The sequence below is a fragment of the Equus caballus genome, chromosome 4, assembly GCF_041296265.1.
Source record: "Equus caballus isolate H_3958 breed thoroughbred chromosome 4, TB-T2T, whole genome shotgun sequence".
Taxonomy (NCBI): domain Eukaryota; kingdom Metazoa; phylum Chordata; class Mammalia; order Perissodactyla; family Equidae; genus Equus; species Equus caballus.
In genome coordinates this window covers 47,748,909-47,766,115 of record NC_091687.1, presented here as the reverse complement: position 1 = coordinate 47,766,115, position 17,207 = coordinate 47,748,909, and positions in this window count along the sequence as shown.

Genomic DNA, 17,207 nt, shown 5'->3' with positions numbered 1-17,207 from the left:
TTTTATTTAGTGATAATGTATTACAAGGTACTCTGCTACACTCCAGGCTGAGGATACCAAATGAAATGAAAAGTTTGGCTTCCAGTAGAGGATATGCATCACATATTACATGTAAATCAGTTACCCTTATGTCTGGTCCAGAGTGAGATTCAACAAGAATTAGCAATTGTGGAACACTCAACAATTACAGACTAAGGGATGTTATATTTCAGAGCAAACACTTAAGCATTCAGCTTTTGTAAGGTCCCTTTCCCAGACTGGGACACAGAAAATCTGATCCAGGAGTTTGGACTGGCGAAAAAAGTTGTCCTACTTCTGGGCACACTGGTTTGTCTCTTTATGTTGTGACTTACTGGTTTTACTCCATAGTGCCTTCCCCATCACAACTACACAAACAAATAGAGATACATTCCATATTTGTTGCAGTCAGGACTTCTGTGTTTTAGTTGCGATTAATGAAAAAAATGCCCAAAGGTACAACTAAGCATTGGATAATCTTTAGTGTGACACCCAGGAGATTTTATAAACAGGTAAATGTAAATCATTTCAGCACTTTTCCTTTTTGTTTATGCCAATTAATTCCCACATGAATATCTACATCTTTGAAGCTATTTTAAACCGATTCAGCATTTCCACTCAAAATTGCAGATATCAAATATCTAGCATTTAAATGCTGCTTTAGCCTGAAACTAGAAAAGAGCTGCAATGTAACTGCAAATAAATTTTAAATGACTGGTTTTTATTTTAGCAACCTTTATAGTTTATTAGTTTTATAACTTCATGTAGATACAAAATACTTATTAGAGTGAGGGTTACTTTTTCTGTTCATCGAAATGTACACAATTAGGCAAGTTTTTGTTCTGGATTTACTAGCTGAGCTTCTGCTTTCTGATATCTTTAAAAGGACAGAGAACCAATAATTTTGTACCTGTGCTACTGTTACAGCCTAGTAAAGAGGAAGATGGTCATGATGTTCCAAAATCATTTTCTGATCATTAAGCTACTGAGATTATATCACATAGAGAGAGCCTTTTCTTAACAAGGAGAAAGAACTATGACTGGGATTTGTAATGTCTTCCAGGCATGCACTGAGACAATTTGCAATGACTAATTATAGCTTGAGGACACAGAAAAAGACTACTGGAAGAAAGATCCATCAGAGGAGTTAATTTGGAAAAAGAAGGAGTGCAGTTTGAAAGTAATTTTGTAAATTCCAAGCATAACTACTTGCATTCTTCAAAACAATCTCAGTTTTACTGACTTTAATGATAGTGCCTTGGTTATAGAGGAGATAAAATGCTCATTTCATAACTGTAGTTCCTATATTTGTATAAGATGTCCTTAAGTAGTCAACTCAATTCCTTTAGGAAATTATTGGAGGAATATCTGAAATATTAAAATCTATAGGCAAACAAATTGCAGCTTAAAAGTCACTCCGTAGGCTTCAGTGGTTTCATATTTTTAATCTTTCACTGATGGTTCTGAAATTTTGAAGAAAGTAGATGCCCCCACTCTAATTTTTAAGCATTTTCTTGAAATCACTAAAATTTTGCTATGTACGTTTTTAGTAGTCAAATAAATTTTATAAATTTGTTTAATTTACAAAAAATATTAAAAATATGAAGTGGACTTGATCTTGTCAAATGATGACTGAGAAAACAAGGGTTCGCCTAAATCCTTTGGCAACACTTAAGTTATGTTTAGTAATGAAAATTTAGAAATACATGTATCATTCTAAAGCCTAGGCAAAAATCTCCTTTTGAAATTTGATGATTACCACAGCAAAATTAGCCATAATGAAATCATCTAATCACCTATCTATGCAAAGCCTGGCTGCTATCAAGCCACCGTTCACATGGAGTACTTCATAGCTTTCTAACTGGTCTCCCTGCTGCAGTCTTGACAGCCAGAGTGGTGTTTTATGCTTGTGTGAAATACTTCAAACGTAAAAGAAAACTATCGAGAATAATCTGAATACCTGGGGAATTTTAACAGAAAAAAAGATAACATCACAACAAAGCAAAACAGCATAAACGGAGGAACAAATTTGGTGCAGAGGAAAATTACAACTTCCTGTGGCTGAGGAAGCATGAGCCGTGGGAATCAAACTGGATTGGTAGGATGAGGTTCAAAAATGAAAGGACTCAAAAAAATGGCGAGGGACTTGAGGAAAAACCATGAAGCGTTTTTAAGAGTGAGTAAAAGGATGAGAATGATATTTAAAACCAATTTTTGTGATAATCAGATGGACAGGTTAGAGTTAAACCTGGGAGATGACTGCTTTTGTTTCCCTTGCCTAGTGAGACATGGTATTCAAAAAGGTACTGCTAAGATCGATGTCAAAGAACCTACTGTCTATGGTTTCAGGGCTTATATTCAAGTTTTTAGTCTACTTTGATTTAATTTTTGTGTATGGTGTGAGATAATGGTCTGCTTTCATTCTTTCGCATGTGGCTCTCCAGTTTTCCGAATATCGTTTATTGAAGAGACTTTCCTTTCTCCATGGTGTGTTTTTGGCTCCCTTGTCGAAAATTAGCTGCCCATACATGTGTGGGTTTATTTTCAGGCTCTCGAGTCTGTTCCATTGATCTGTGTGTCTGTTTTTGTGCCAGTACCATGCTGTTTTGATTACTATAGCTTTGTAGTATATATTGAAATCAGAGAGCGTGATACCTCCAGCTTTGTTCTTTTTTCCCTCAGGATTCCTTTGGTTATTCAGAGTCTTTTGCTGTTCCATATAAATTTTAGGATTCTTCATTCTATTTCCATGAAAAATATCATTGGGATTTTGATAGGGATTGCATTGAATCTGTATAATGCCTTAGGAAGTATGGACATTTTAACTATGTTAATTTTTCCAATCCAGGAGCAGGGAATATCTTTCTATTTCTTTATGGCTTCTTTGATTTCTTTCAACAATGTTTTATAGTTTTCAGTGTACTGGTCTCTTATTTCTTTGGTTAAATGTATTCCTAGGTATTTTATTCGTTTTGTTGCAATTGTAAATGGGACTGTATTCTTATTTTCTCTCTCTCTCTCTGATAATTTGCTGCTGGTGTATAGAAATGCAACTGACTACATCAAACTAAAAAGTTTCTGCACGGCAAGGAAACATCAACAAAGTGAAAAGACAACCTAAAAGCTGAGAGAAGATATTTGCAATTCATATATCAGTTAAGGGGTTAATATCCAAAATATATAGAGAACTCATACAACTCAACAAGAAAAATACAAACAACCTGATTAAAAAATGGGCAAAGGATCTCAACAGACATTTTTCCAAAGAAGATATACAGATGGCCATTAGGCACTTGAAAAGATGTTCAACATCACTAATTATTAGGGAAATGAAAATCAAAACTATAATGAGATATCACCTCATTCCCATCGGAAGGGCTATAATTAACAAGACAAGAAATGACAAGTGTTGGAGAGGATGTGGAGAAAAGGGAACCCTCATATAATGCTGGTGGGAATGTAAACTAGTGTAGCCACTATGGAAAACAGTATGGAGATTCCTCAAAAAGTTAATAATAGAAATAACTTATGATCTAGCTATTCAACTTCTGGGTATTTATCCAAAGAACACAAAAACACAAACGTAAAAAGATATTTGCACCTCTATGTTCATTGCAGCATTATTCACGATAACCAAGACTTGGAAGTAACCAAAGTGCCTGTCAGTGGATGAATGGATAAAGAAGATGTGGTATATGTACTCAATGGAATACTGCTCAGCAATACCAAAGATGAAATCTTGCCATTTGCAACAACCTGGATGGACCTTGAGGGTATTAACGCCAAGCGAAATAAGCCAGACAGAGAAAGTCAAATGCTGTATGATTCCGCTCATAGATGGAAGATAAAAACAACAACAAACAAACGCATAGATACAGAGATCAGATTCGTGATTACCAGAGAGGGAGGGGAGAGGGAGGACGACAAAAAGGTAATAAGGCGCATGTGTACGGTGACGGATGGTAATTAGTCTTTCGGTGGTGAACATGAGGTAGTCTACACAGAAATAGAAATAGAATGATGTACTCCTGAAATTTATATAATGTTACAAACAAATGTTGTCTCAATTAAAAAAAAGAAAAGAAAAACCTAGGGCATTAAATTAAGCGATCATTGAAGAAGTCAAAGTAAGTAGTGACAAGGCTTCTGTCCAGAGTGATGGCATAATTAATTAGAAATAAGATAAAAATCAAAGAATATGTAAAAGTTAAAAGGGTATTTGAAGTCTACTAGCATGTTGGCTTAAAGAACAGGAAAAAGTCAGAAATGACTCTGATATCCATAGTCTTGAAGCCTGGGAGAAGTATGATACCATTGATAACTGCAGGAAAATGTAGAAGTTGGGTGGGAATGGGCTCAGGTTGAAATCATGTTAAGAAGGCTCAATAGTAATGAGCAGGTGAAAAGTCATAAATGTGGGATTAATTTATAGAGAACAGACAAAGGAATAAAAAGATAAAAGATAGATACTCTATATTACATTCAATTGTTTTTCACTTTTGACCTATTAATCAGACATAGTCTGAAGTATGTTTTTTCCGAAATACAAATTGGAAAGATTAGATTTCATATTCTGTGAGGAACTGTCAATTGTTTTCTCTAGCTTATAATCAAACATTGATGTAGAAAATAAAGATAAAAATAAAAGGCAAGCGTGCAAATTTTATTAACCTGATTCAGTTTTTCTAATTTGTGTGCTAGGATTTCATGAACTTAAAACTACATAATTTGTATACAAATTGAAAAACTGCGTTATGGTTATTGTCTTACCTATAACTCAATCAAAGTGTTAAACCAATTTGGCCTGTGGTTAAGAATTTCCAGTGAATGGTGGGTGGGATGAGAAAGGATGCTAATTTGCTTTTAAGCCACTTAGATTAAAATTAATATTGCTTTGCCAGCATAGCCCTAAACATATGAGAATTCATTTAGGAATTCAGCAATTGCAAAGAAATGTAATTTGCTTAACACTTCTGTTTACCCTTGAATTCTAATAAGACCCATTATCATAATTGATCACTAACTAAGAAACAGTGAAGTTAAAAAAAAAAACAAAAAACCAAAGCAAAACCCAAAAGCTCTCTGAGTAGTTAGGGCTTTTTTTTTTTTTTTTTTTTTTAAAGATTTTATTTTTTCCTTTTTTCTCCCCAAAGCCCCCCGGTACATAGTTGTATATTCTTCGTTGTGGGTCCTTCTAGTTGTGGCATGTGGGACGCTGCCTCAGCGTGGTTTGATGAGCAGTGCCATGTCCGCGCCCAGGATTCGAACCAACGAAACACTGGGCCGCCTGCAGCGGAGCGCGCGAACTTAACCACTCGGCCACGGGGCCAGCCCCCTGAGTAGTTAGGGCTTTTATAGAAAAGAAATGTTAGAATGATTACATGTGGGAGACAGTAACCTTGGGGCAGTGCACCGTTTCCTTGAAGAGAGTGTTGTAACCATTAGTGTTTATATATGAAAGGAAGTTCCTCACTCTAACAGCTTAGCAAGGTATTGCTGGACAGACTAATAGTCTTTTGGAATAGTCATTCCCAAACAATTACTATATTATTATTATTTTATCTCCAGACTCTATTAAACCACAAGCATATTTGGAAGTCGGATACTTAAAGCACACTCTTGCTGCTGTGAAGGGGGCTGGGAGCACAGAGCCTGGTTCTTTTGATGCCTCCCCTCATTTGGCCCTAGCCTCCCCTCTCAGGGCTGAGCCATTTTCACGTCAAAACATTTCAGGGCTGCCCACATTGAGGTAGTGATACTTTCAGTGTCTCTTGATTAATGGACCAATGAATTTTTATACTGAATACACTCCTGGGATTTTTCACTCCTCGGGCTGGAGGGCTCTCCCCACTCCAGGGCAATGCACTGCAGCTGAACGCTTCCATGAGCAATAACTAGTTGCATTCATCCAATTCCCTGTCCTCGCAGGCACTTGCCTACCGTGATAATCTATGACTGTGGTAGACTGAATAATTGCCCCCAATACGTCCACGTCCTATTCCCTGGAAACTGTGAATATTACCTTATAGACAAAAAGAACTTTTCAGATTTGATTCAATTAAGGATTTTAAGATGAGAGAATTATCCTGGATTATCAAGGTGAACCCTAAATATAATGAGAAGGGTCCTTAGAGAGGGAGACAGAAGAAGATTTGACTAGAGAAGAGGAGAGGCAACGTGATGATGGAAGCAAGAGATTGCAGTGATGCAAGGAACGGGTTAAGGGCTGAGGAGCAGGGAGCCTCCAAAAGCTCCAACAGGCAAGGACAGGGCACCTCTCCTAGAGCCTCCAGAAGGAACTACCCCTGCTCACACCTGGACATCAGCCTAGGAAAGCTAATTTCGGCCTCCAAAACTATTAAAGAATAAATTTGTGTGGTTTTAAGCCACCAAGTTTAGGTTGTTATAGCCACCATAGGAAACTAACATAATAATCATCAATATTACCATAATCATGTGATAATGAAACTAATAGGCATGCATTATTTACATAATAAAAGGCTTCCCTACAAAATATAGTGATATATTTCACTAATATAGTACTTTACAGTTTTTATAGTGCTTTTAAATTATTATCTCATTTGATTCTCAAAATAATTCTATAAGGTAAGTAGGGAAGATATTATTATGCTTATTTTATTTATGAGGAAATTGAAACTCGGGATCTTCCCTCACTTGCAGTAAAAAGAAATTCTTTGACTCCTTACCTAGCACTTTCCCCTCTATATAGTCCTGCTTTTACACAAAGAGCTCAGGAAAGCATCTGTGACAAGCTATCTAGACCACATTTATTTAGGGGCAGGGAGACGCTCCCCTAAACAAGGAAAACAGAAAATTCATCGTGGAAAGAAAACTTTCTGCCTTAAATTCACATTACATAGCAGCTTATCGATTGGTAAATGCCAGGTCCTCTCCACACAAGAAAGAATTGGTTAGAATATTTATCTGAATTAATATTACTTAACATGGAATATACAACTTAACATGGAATATAAACAAGGATGTATGAAATGAGACCATAAATAAAGATTTTCAAAAATGATTAAATATAGTCTTAAAGATAAGGACAACTAAATAGAAAGAATGAAAAACTAAATTAAAATACCACAAATGTTCACTTTAGCAAGATTTTTGTATTTTTAAATGTCATCTAAGGAGAGAGAGGAGTTCAGAAATTAGAATGAGAGTACATTTTTAGAAGGTATTAAAGAGATTATAACTCTGCCCAGCTTTATTTCATGCTGTGCCTGTAATCTCCAGTAGAGAAGATGATAATATGCCTATCACCATGGCTTACTTTCTCATTTTCCATGGTCAACATGATAATTACTGTAAAGGCAAACATCACAGCTGAGTGTGAGTATATTCAACAGGTAAAGCATACAGTATAAAGTCTATACTGTAACTATGCAAATGCCATCATTCTCAAAACCGAAAGCAAATATTGATTAAGAATTTTAAACTCTTCAAAAGGTTGCTAGAGCAAAATGAATAAGTTTAGGGACTTTTAGAGATTGTATTTGCCTCAGGTGGGTTCCTGGAACTGAGTGATTCCACACTTCTAAAAGGAGGCAGTGCATTAAATAGCTGAAAAAGATCCAAGACAACAGCTCAGAGAAACTTTAAAATGAAGGATAAAAAAATCTTTATTTCATTTTTTTAAAAATAAATAAGCCCAGGAGAAATGCATTTTAACTTTAATCTTTAGATTATTTACTGGAAGGAACATTTTCTTCTAGCTCGTTTTATATAGGTCAGATCTGCCATAATATGTCACTGAAGATAGACTAAGGAAAGATGATCTCATTTGATGGGACATTATAGGTAAGCTGATTTTATCTGAGTCCTTCATGAATTGGTTGAGTCCACCATGTAATGTTAGACCTGGAGACAACATTAGAAATCAACCCCTGTGTTTTACACCAGAGGAAATAAAGACCTAGAATGATGCGTGGATGGCATCACCATCCATGCTGTTAATCAAGTTAAAAACCCAAACAGCAAACAAACCCAAAGAATCCTTTATATACTCAAAGGCAGTTTTATTGGTAATCTGCCACTTAAAAAAGTCTCAAGTCTGTCTACTATTTTTTTCTCAAAGCTTAATAGCCTCAGCTACCATTTTCACTCATTTGGAATCCTCCAAGAGCATACTGCCTTTGTCTTCCATCATCCTCTCTCCCTTCTCTCTAATTTGTCCTCCTCCTAAAGCCATAGTGACTTCTTTAAAGTTCATATATGATCAAACCACTTCCTACTGAGATAATTTCAGTAGCTTCCCATTGGCGTGGGGTGAAGGCTGAGTTACCTAACTTGAATCCTGGCTGCTTCTCATCTCCACTCTTGCCTGCCGTCCCGCCCGACTGATCACCGCTTTGCAGCTACCTCCTTCTCATGCTCTTCACTCTGCAAGGCTTTCCCGCTCCAGCCTAGTTACACTCTTAGACCTCAACTCAAGCAAGTTTTCCCACAGCAAGGCTCCCCTGACTTTCTGACTTATTTGAAAAATCAGGCCCTGTCACAGACTCTCATAGTGACATACGCCTTTCCTTTATAGCACTTTCGACAGTTGTAATTTCACAGTGATATGTATGGTAGTCTCCCAGATGAAATTGTAGGCTCCAGAAAGTACAGTGTCAGTATCATAATTTTTTCTCACCACTAGTTCCCAAAAGCTGATCACAATATCTAGAGAATAAAATTCCAAAAGTGAGCTGATAAAACCAAAAATGTACAGTGGTTTCTCAACTGTCTCAGCAGTAGAAATATTTTATTAAAATATTACACAAAATCCTAGAAGATAAAGAAAATAAAAGTGACGTCTAGTAATATACATTAAGCTCAATTTTATAGCATTTGTGTAAAATAAATTCATCCAAAAAAGTGGATATTTTGTATATCACAAAATATTTTGGAAAATAAACAAAAGTTTGGATTAGGGGATTTTGCATGAAAAAAATCAAGCACAAATTAATTCTTAGCATCCATTTTATCAAGCAATTTTGTTTTTGTTAATTGTACAGAGAAAAATCCAAAAATATCTAGATAAGCAGCTGCAATGATAACAGCTAGCATTCTATTCACAGGTTGCTCTTCATTTAAAATGTAGCAGGATCCTGGATAATAGAGAGCTTTTTTTTTTTTTGCAGTTCAATCCATAGCAACCTCTAATAATTGCTTACATTCCCCTGATAGGTGAAACATTTAGAATGAGTAGAATAGGCTTGTCAGCCAATTTAGAACTTTATTTTTGGTGAAAATGAATTTTTCAAATATATCGTAAAATACTATAAATCGAGTGATGGTATTTTTTACTAAATCTCAATTAGGTCAGTGGCATTTGTCTTAGATCTTCTCTTTAATTCTCAAGGCACTCAACCTTTATTCTGTTTGTCAAGTCGAATCCAGAATCCATTCACTAACACTTTGCATAGTGTGCGCTTTAACAATACAATCCTCCACCGCAAAACAAACCCTTCAGCTTATTAAAAAATAAAAATATCCAACCCATTCTAAACATATTGTACAAACATGTTTGAGAGAGATGGCGCATTTGAGATATTAAGCAAATGGATTGTTTTCCTCAGCAAAAATAATGAGTTTGTCTCGTAGGGTGTATTCAAACCTCCACCCTGATTCTAGACTGTTAGAAACGTTTCTGAAAAAGTCTGCTATTTAATAAGATTGTTAATACGTTTGACAATTTTGTGACATTCCCCAAAACTGTTTTTGAAAGATGCTGGCTTCTATAATTTCTTTGCAACATGTGGTGCTGACTTGGACACATTTGGGCAATAGATTCATACTTGCCATCTCGGCAGTTGTTGACCTCAGTGCTTTCACACTGTCAGTACAGATGTCACTACATTTTTGCCAACATCCTTTATGGTGTGTTAAAAACTGATCCAAACACTAGCAAAAAATTCCCCTGTTGTCTAACTGTCAAATGTTTAAATTAATGCATCCTCCTCACATTTACCTGTATGTACAGTGTAAAACAGGCAAATGGAAATCAGAAATACGTGTGCTCATTCAATCGAACTGTAAATGCAGCAGTTATGAATCTCAGCCCAGAAATTCAAGTGCACAGGAACATACATATTTAACGTCAGAATTTGTCCTCCAGGCCTCCATTTATTAGAGTGGGAGTAGCTTGACTAGTTATTTTATTCTTTCTTCCTATCCCCAGAGGGGTCTCAAGGTTCCAGGCAGCTTATGCAGTACCAGGATTAGGACTGCCGCCTCTGGTCCTTGATCTTTGAGTACCATTAGTAATTCCTGAAATAGTCCACTTCTCTTTTCAGTTCCTAGGAGTACTCCTACTGCCTCCATGCCTGCTAGGGCATAGGAATCTGCACACGGAATCTAGTCTTACACACGAAGACACAGTTCCCAGTAGTCATTCCCATCTCAGCTGTCTTCCTGCCTCACCAGAGCTCACTGCAGGTCTTAGGGCTCGGGGTCCCTCTCTCCACTTATTCTCTCTCCGATCATTTCTTCTTTAGTTTTCCTTTCTGCCTGGTGCCTGGAGTAATCTTTTTTTTTTTTTTTTTTTTTTAACTCTAGGAACAGAACGTCTTATTCATTTCTGTCTTCTTAAGAAAAAAAATCTTATAAGTTTTATAAGGGCTACAGTTTCTGAAATATTCAGTCAACAAGTACTTAAATTCCTCCTGAATATCAAGCACACTTCTCTGGCTGTTAAGCAGTAACCAAAAGTCAAAGTATTGGCCCTAGAACTAACATTCTTGTAGAAAAAAACGAAAATAAGCAATCTAACAAATAAATGTTAATCATGTTCTCTGATCATGTGAATTTCTAGGAAGATAAAGCAATATAAGGAGGTAGATGGAGACAAGCTCTTTGTCCAAGTGGTGGTCAAGCAGATGCATGAATGAGGCAAAGAATTTGGAAAGAAAAAATTTAGTAAGTGCAATGGCTTTGATGTAGGCTGGACTTAGCTAGTTTTAGGAATAGCAAAATGGCCAATATAACTGGAGTTGAGACTGCAAGGGGAGGAATGATCAGAAGATAAAAACCAATGTGGACATAACAGCCTTTTTTTCTTTTTCTACCATCTTCCATTTCCATAATCAACACAGGGCTGATGATGGGAAAACGGAAAAAGTCTGAAATAAAAGCAGAAAGGAAATGGAATATACATTAGTATTCCAAATGTTTTCTCCCTAACAAAGATCCATATAATTTCAAGCTTTGGACAAATGTACCAGTCTTGCTGGATGGTCACTCTTGGAATGCTTCTTTCGGTTCTCTGACAATGGCACCAATTGTATTTTCCGCCCAGTCAATCCATATTACATATCTGTTGCAATGTTAGTCATCCAGGATTTAAATATCTTTTTTCCTAATTGTATATGTTCTCTTTAAAATGTGATGAGTTTAACTCATCTTATCTGTTACTTAAACTTTTTTAGTAATATTAAGTTATTCACAGTAAGCTAAAAGGAAGCAGAAGTTTCAACTGTTTATGTTCTTTATCCCATGTTTCAAAATTATGTATAACTTTGCAGGGACCACAACATTATTGTGTAAAAGTGAACACATAAAATTCCTTTAGAATTTGGGCTGCATTTATCTGCATATATGTAAAACACAAAAGGCAACTTAATATACTTTCTTGTCTTTGAGTGAATTCATACGAAAATTTTCAGGTTACCCTTTAGCTCATGCACTATCGTCGGTGTGGTCGATATTGTTGAAGAAACAGTCATTGAGAGTATAGTAAAAATTGTCCTTTCATCTTAGGTCTGCTTGATGGTGTCAGAGTCATCAGTCATTATCAAAGTTTATTTTAAAATTTCTTACTTTTGATGGGTGATAGAGTTCTACTTTTAAGAATAATTATTGCACCTCACTTGGAAACAAATAACATTTATAAGCATAAATGTAGGCAGAATTTTACCAAAAATATAAAATTTAGATAGTCTAAAAGTACAATAAGCTCCAAAACCATTTATAATACATAAAGCAACATTATTAGGACATAGTAAGTTATTTGTTCACTTGTTACTATATAATTCTCAAGAGTATGCATGGAGTTTTCCCTGACATTTAATTTAGCCCATTTCATGTCTGCCATAAAGAATTCTGGCTTGAAAAAGCATTATGGGGAGTCATGCTCAGACCCAAGTTCAAAGAATGATGTATGCAAAGCTACAAACTTCTTACTCAATGATTTACAAAAAATATGTGTATATGCTCAGAGATGGCAAGAAAATTTTGTCTGGGTTATATAAAAATGAGTCAAACTGCCATCTGAATTTAACAATAGTCAATGTGTTAACAGATGCTGAAACCCACATATGCGTGTGTAGTTTACTTATAAAGTTTTAAAATATTCAACTACGTGTCTGCAAGTTATATTTTTGCAAAATGTATGCAAATCATACATTTGTAGAATATTTGAAGCTCAACCAAAAATTTGAAACTTTTGTGACACATAATTATCTGAGTAGAATAAAGGTCAAAATGGTACATGGATGCTGGTCTATGCATCCTGATCAACCTTGTAAACAAATAGAAAAAAAATAATATGGACTGAGTGAGAGAAAAACAGTGATCAACTCTACATTTTTCAGAGATCCAACAAATTCCCACAGGCTCAAGGGAGAGTCAGAGCCAAGGACACCACAGAAACTTCCTGGCAGCACAAGCGAGACTATAGGAAACAAATCAGAAACCACTAGCCTACCTTCTGTGGAACCATAGTAAGCCTGACTTGGAATAGTGTACATAATTGTGACCTCTTCTCCTCAAGAAGAGTGTGACAGAGCTGTGGACATCTAAGGAAGAATACTTTTAAATAATCAAACAAATAGAGTAGTTTTTACAAAATAATAAAAAAAATTGACTTGTTTAGATTCCAATGTCAGATATAGATGGACTGATGAGCTTTCAATCTTCCCTCTACTTCGCTTTCTGATGTGTCACTACAGTTCTCTTTCCAAAACACAAACCTGATGTCACCCATCTCCTAAAAACTGTTTAGAGATTTTCCAATCCCTATAAGATCAAGTTCTCTTTCTTTAATGTGGTGTGCGGAGTCCTCCACAAGCAAGCTCCAGCATAAGATTTTAATTACAGGTGCAGTCCTAGGGTCTCCCCTCACATGTTGCTTAGTTTGTTCAGAAATATTCATCATGTCCCAAGAACTCCTTGAAATTTGAATATGTCACTCCCTCTAGCAGAAACTCCTTTACTTCCAATTAGACTTTACCACCTCATTCAAATTATACTGTGTCAGGAAATTAAGGTTTCTCCCATCTCCATCTCTGTTGACAAACTTGCCCCTTCTTACAGCAGTATTTATTTCCTGTTTTTTCCTTAGAGAACTCCATTTTTTCTACAGTGCCATGTGCCCATCTTAAGAAAAAAAGACATTACCCGGAATCCCTTACAATCAGAAGTGGCCCAGAATAGACAATGAGATATAAATAGAAGTCATTTGTGGAACTTCTAGGACCTTCTGTGACTATGAAACAAGGCCATATGCTAAGAATAGGGGGATAAAAAGACATAAGGAATCTGGATCTGTGAGATGCTGTACTTCCAGATTTCTTATTACACATGAAAGATGAATCTCCTAATTTGTTTACAACATTGTTCAGTAATATTTTGTGTACTCTAGCATTATAGTTACTTGTTTGCTTTTTGGTCTCCTCCACTGGAGCATAAATTAATAAAAAACACATTCATCTTTGTTTCCACATAATACAATATCTGTAAGGTAGGTAGTCATTTATTAGTAGTGGCAGTGTAATTGCTACCATTAACAATTTCATTGCTTTAAAAAAAAGACATTGATGTCTCCAATCAGAAATAGATGGATAAAAGTTTTAAATTAAGGGATGATTGATAGGAGAATTATTGCTACAGACCAGTATTTTTAGCTTTTGTAATATCATAGGGAGGCCAGCCATCAAATGTCCTTTGAGCCATTATTAGCCTTACAATATGGAAGAGGATATAACTTTTACTTGACCCAACATAACGTGTCCTCCGTTTAATGAAAAGTCCATGAAAAGAAAATTGTGATGTTGAAGGACTCCCCAAAAAATCTGTCAGAGGTACAAGATGGAAAGTAACTTTGCAACAAAGTTTCATGCCAATAATCTCATATCGCATAGAAAATCAAGGATCTTAAATTTCCAATTCAAGGAAGATGGAATAGATGATATTTTCCCTCTTTCTCCTGCTAAATTTAACTAAAAACCCTGGGCATTATACACGAAACAGACACAAGAAAACTCTGGAGGAAGGCAGATTGATTAAGGACCTCAGAACCAAAGGAATGACACAGTGGGTTTTAATTTTACCTGACACGTCCCAGACGTGGAGCTGAAGAACCCAGCAACCTTGAAATGCCAATTTGCACAGACAACAAGGACACCCCCTCCCAGCCTGCTCTCTTAAGTCAAAGGATGAGGAAAGAAGAAGCCTACCAAGACCAAAAAATTTTAGGCAACGATCACTCTACACGAGTTACCTCATATAAAACACTGTGGGCTGTAGGGTCAACAAAGCCTTCCTCCTGGTCAAACAGGCACATCTGGAGAAGTGATACAGCGGAGGTCCTGCCTTGTAGAGAAAACAGTGCTCACATTCCAAACATTTAGTAGTACAATTGTAGGGATGTGTGTGTGTGTGTGGTGTGGGGGTGTGTGTATTGTTTTTTCTCATTTGTAGAAATTTCTCTATGCTTCCTCCAAAACACAGTAGAGCTGCTAGAAGCTGTAAAAGGGAAGTAGAGACCTAGTGGGATGTTGTTTCATAGGAATGCTATTTGCCTCATAACACAATGGGTTCTACTGTAAAATAAGGAAAAAAGAATCTTTGAACATAAGAAGCCATAATCTTAAAATCCCACCTAGCTTTGAAGGCTTTCTTTATACTCAAGTGCATCAGAGCACTAAATGTGGTGTCTGACTTCCAAAGAAAATATGTGGAAACAATAATCATAACATCCTAGTGAAAAGAGCCTTTTTTTTCTTTCCCCCCTTACAATGGCTAACAGAAAAGTAAAATAAAAGCATTTTTGCCTTTTTGGATAAAGAGGAACCAGATTTCTTTTAAAAAAGCTTTCCTCATTTCAATTTATTGCCTACATGGTAGCACTGTTAGCAGTTGTTTTGCTGGCATTAGTTTCTAAAAAGCCCCTACAATTAGATTTCTAAAAAGACCTAAAACTAAAATTGAGTATATGTAGCCCTATGATGTTCCTGTCAACTTAGTCAAGATGCCATTATAAAACCATACTAAAAAGTTAAATTATGTGGAAAACCACTTGTCATAAACATAGTAATGTAATTATAATTTCTTAATGTTGTTATAATTTGTAATAGGTATAAAATTTTCTTTTTATGTTGGTGAATTTTCAATGGCAATAAGTAAAAACTATTGCAAAATTTATATCATCCTTATATTTAACATAATTTTGGATTTATTAGTGTTTCCTTTTCTGAAATTGTTTTTAGATATAATTCATTGGCTTTTTCACCACCATTTTGAAGAAGAAAAAAGTAACATTACCTTCTGATTGCTAACCATTTATCATTATTCTATCTTCCTTATTTACAAAGAAGTAGTATATTAAAAGTATTATACGTCTCAATTTTAGAAAAAATAAGAAAGTAAAAATCAGATAAGTAGTTTTGCCCAAAAATGTAGGCTAAGAAATACTACTATAATTGAAATGCAGAATGTAATTTCATGCATCCCAGCAACCAAGGCAAAAAGGGAAACATGAGTCCCTTAAAGAATTCTACTGTTTGATCAGGGCAAAAATAAAGCTTCAATGCTCAGAAGGATTTGCAATGTGAATGTGCTAGAAACTATTATCTTCAATAAATGTTTTATGACTCTACAGAAACATGCTTTCTGTGGATGAGGAATTTCTTAATTTTATATTTCAGAGGATTTATTCAAAAGCTTTATTCAGAACTGTGCTATGTTAGAAGGAGAACTAAAATTGTGAACCTGATCTTTCAATTCTGATGTTTTTTCCTGTTGGTTAGACATGGTCTAGCCTCCTATGGTTCCATTTTGGAGAACTAATTTAACTCCATGAATTGGAAGTAAGTAGGTCTTATTGAGGATCATTGTATCATCTGGGCCATTGGACCCCAGGATAGGACCTAATGAGATGGTTTAGACACTTAGGTAAAGGCCCCCACATTTACCTGTCTAAAATCCCTTTGTAGAAAAATAGACACTTTTATTTCACTGTTAAAGTAAGCACACGCAGGTAAATTACTGTAAACAAAGTAACAATTTGCCTTATCTCACTAAGTTTTGATGGAAGAGAAAAATGATAGCATGAAGGAGATTTTGGGATGAGAGAAAAAAGGTAAACAAGAAACAGAGAGGTATGCTTGTGTGGCCAGTGTTATCTAAAAGAATAGGGTTCTTATTTAAAATACAAGATTCTGAGTTATATCTTCAAAAGTTCCGCTTTATTATGTTGGATTGGCTTCCAAAAGTCTGTGTATTTAACAAGCAAACTTCTTGAGTGACTCTATTCCAGGCTATCTATGGACTTCCTGGAGAACGGCCATGAATGAGAGGGAGAGCCAGAGGCAAAGGCCATTTTGGCAGTAGGGTCACCAGGTGAGGCTAGGCTCCACTCACTCTGTGGTGGCCAATCACAAAAAGGGCCAATCTGCACAAAGACACATTAACCAGGGACTATTTTAAATAAAGTTTGTGTACCATAAAGCATCCTTTTGAAGTTGAATATGTATTCAACCTTTTCTTTAATTGCTAACCTTTATGTATGCTTACTATATGCCAGACAATTTTCTAAGTGTTTTTCATGCTTTGATTTATTTACTCTTATAATGAAACCTATGAGGTAGCTACTAACTATCCTCATCTTTATCCTCTTGCACAGATGTGGAAACAGAAGTGTGGGGAAGTTGCATATCTTGCTCTGGTTCACAGCTGATAAAACCTAGAGCCATGGTTTTGTACCAGGCATTGAGTTTCTAAAGCTGAACTCTTAATCACTATGTTATGAATTTGCCCCTCAAATATCCTTTGATGAGAAAGATGTATTTTAATTTAGGAAATATAGATATATATAGATATACATACACATAATAACATATGATTTGAAATCTAAGGAATGTAACAAACCAACCAGATATTAATTTTGTAATGTATTTAACTAT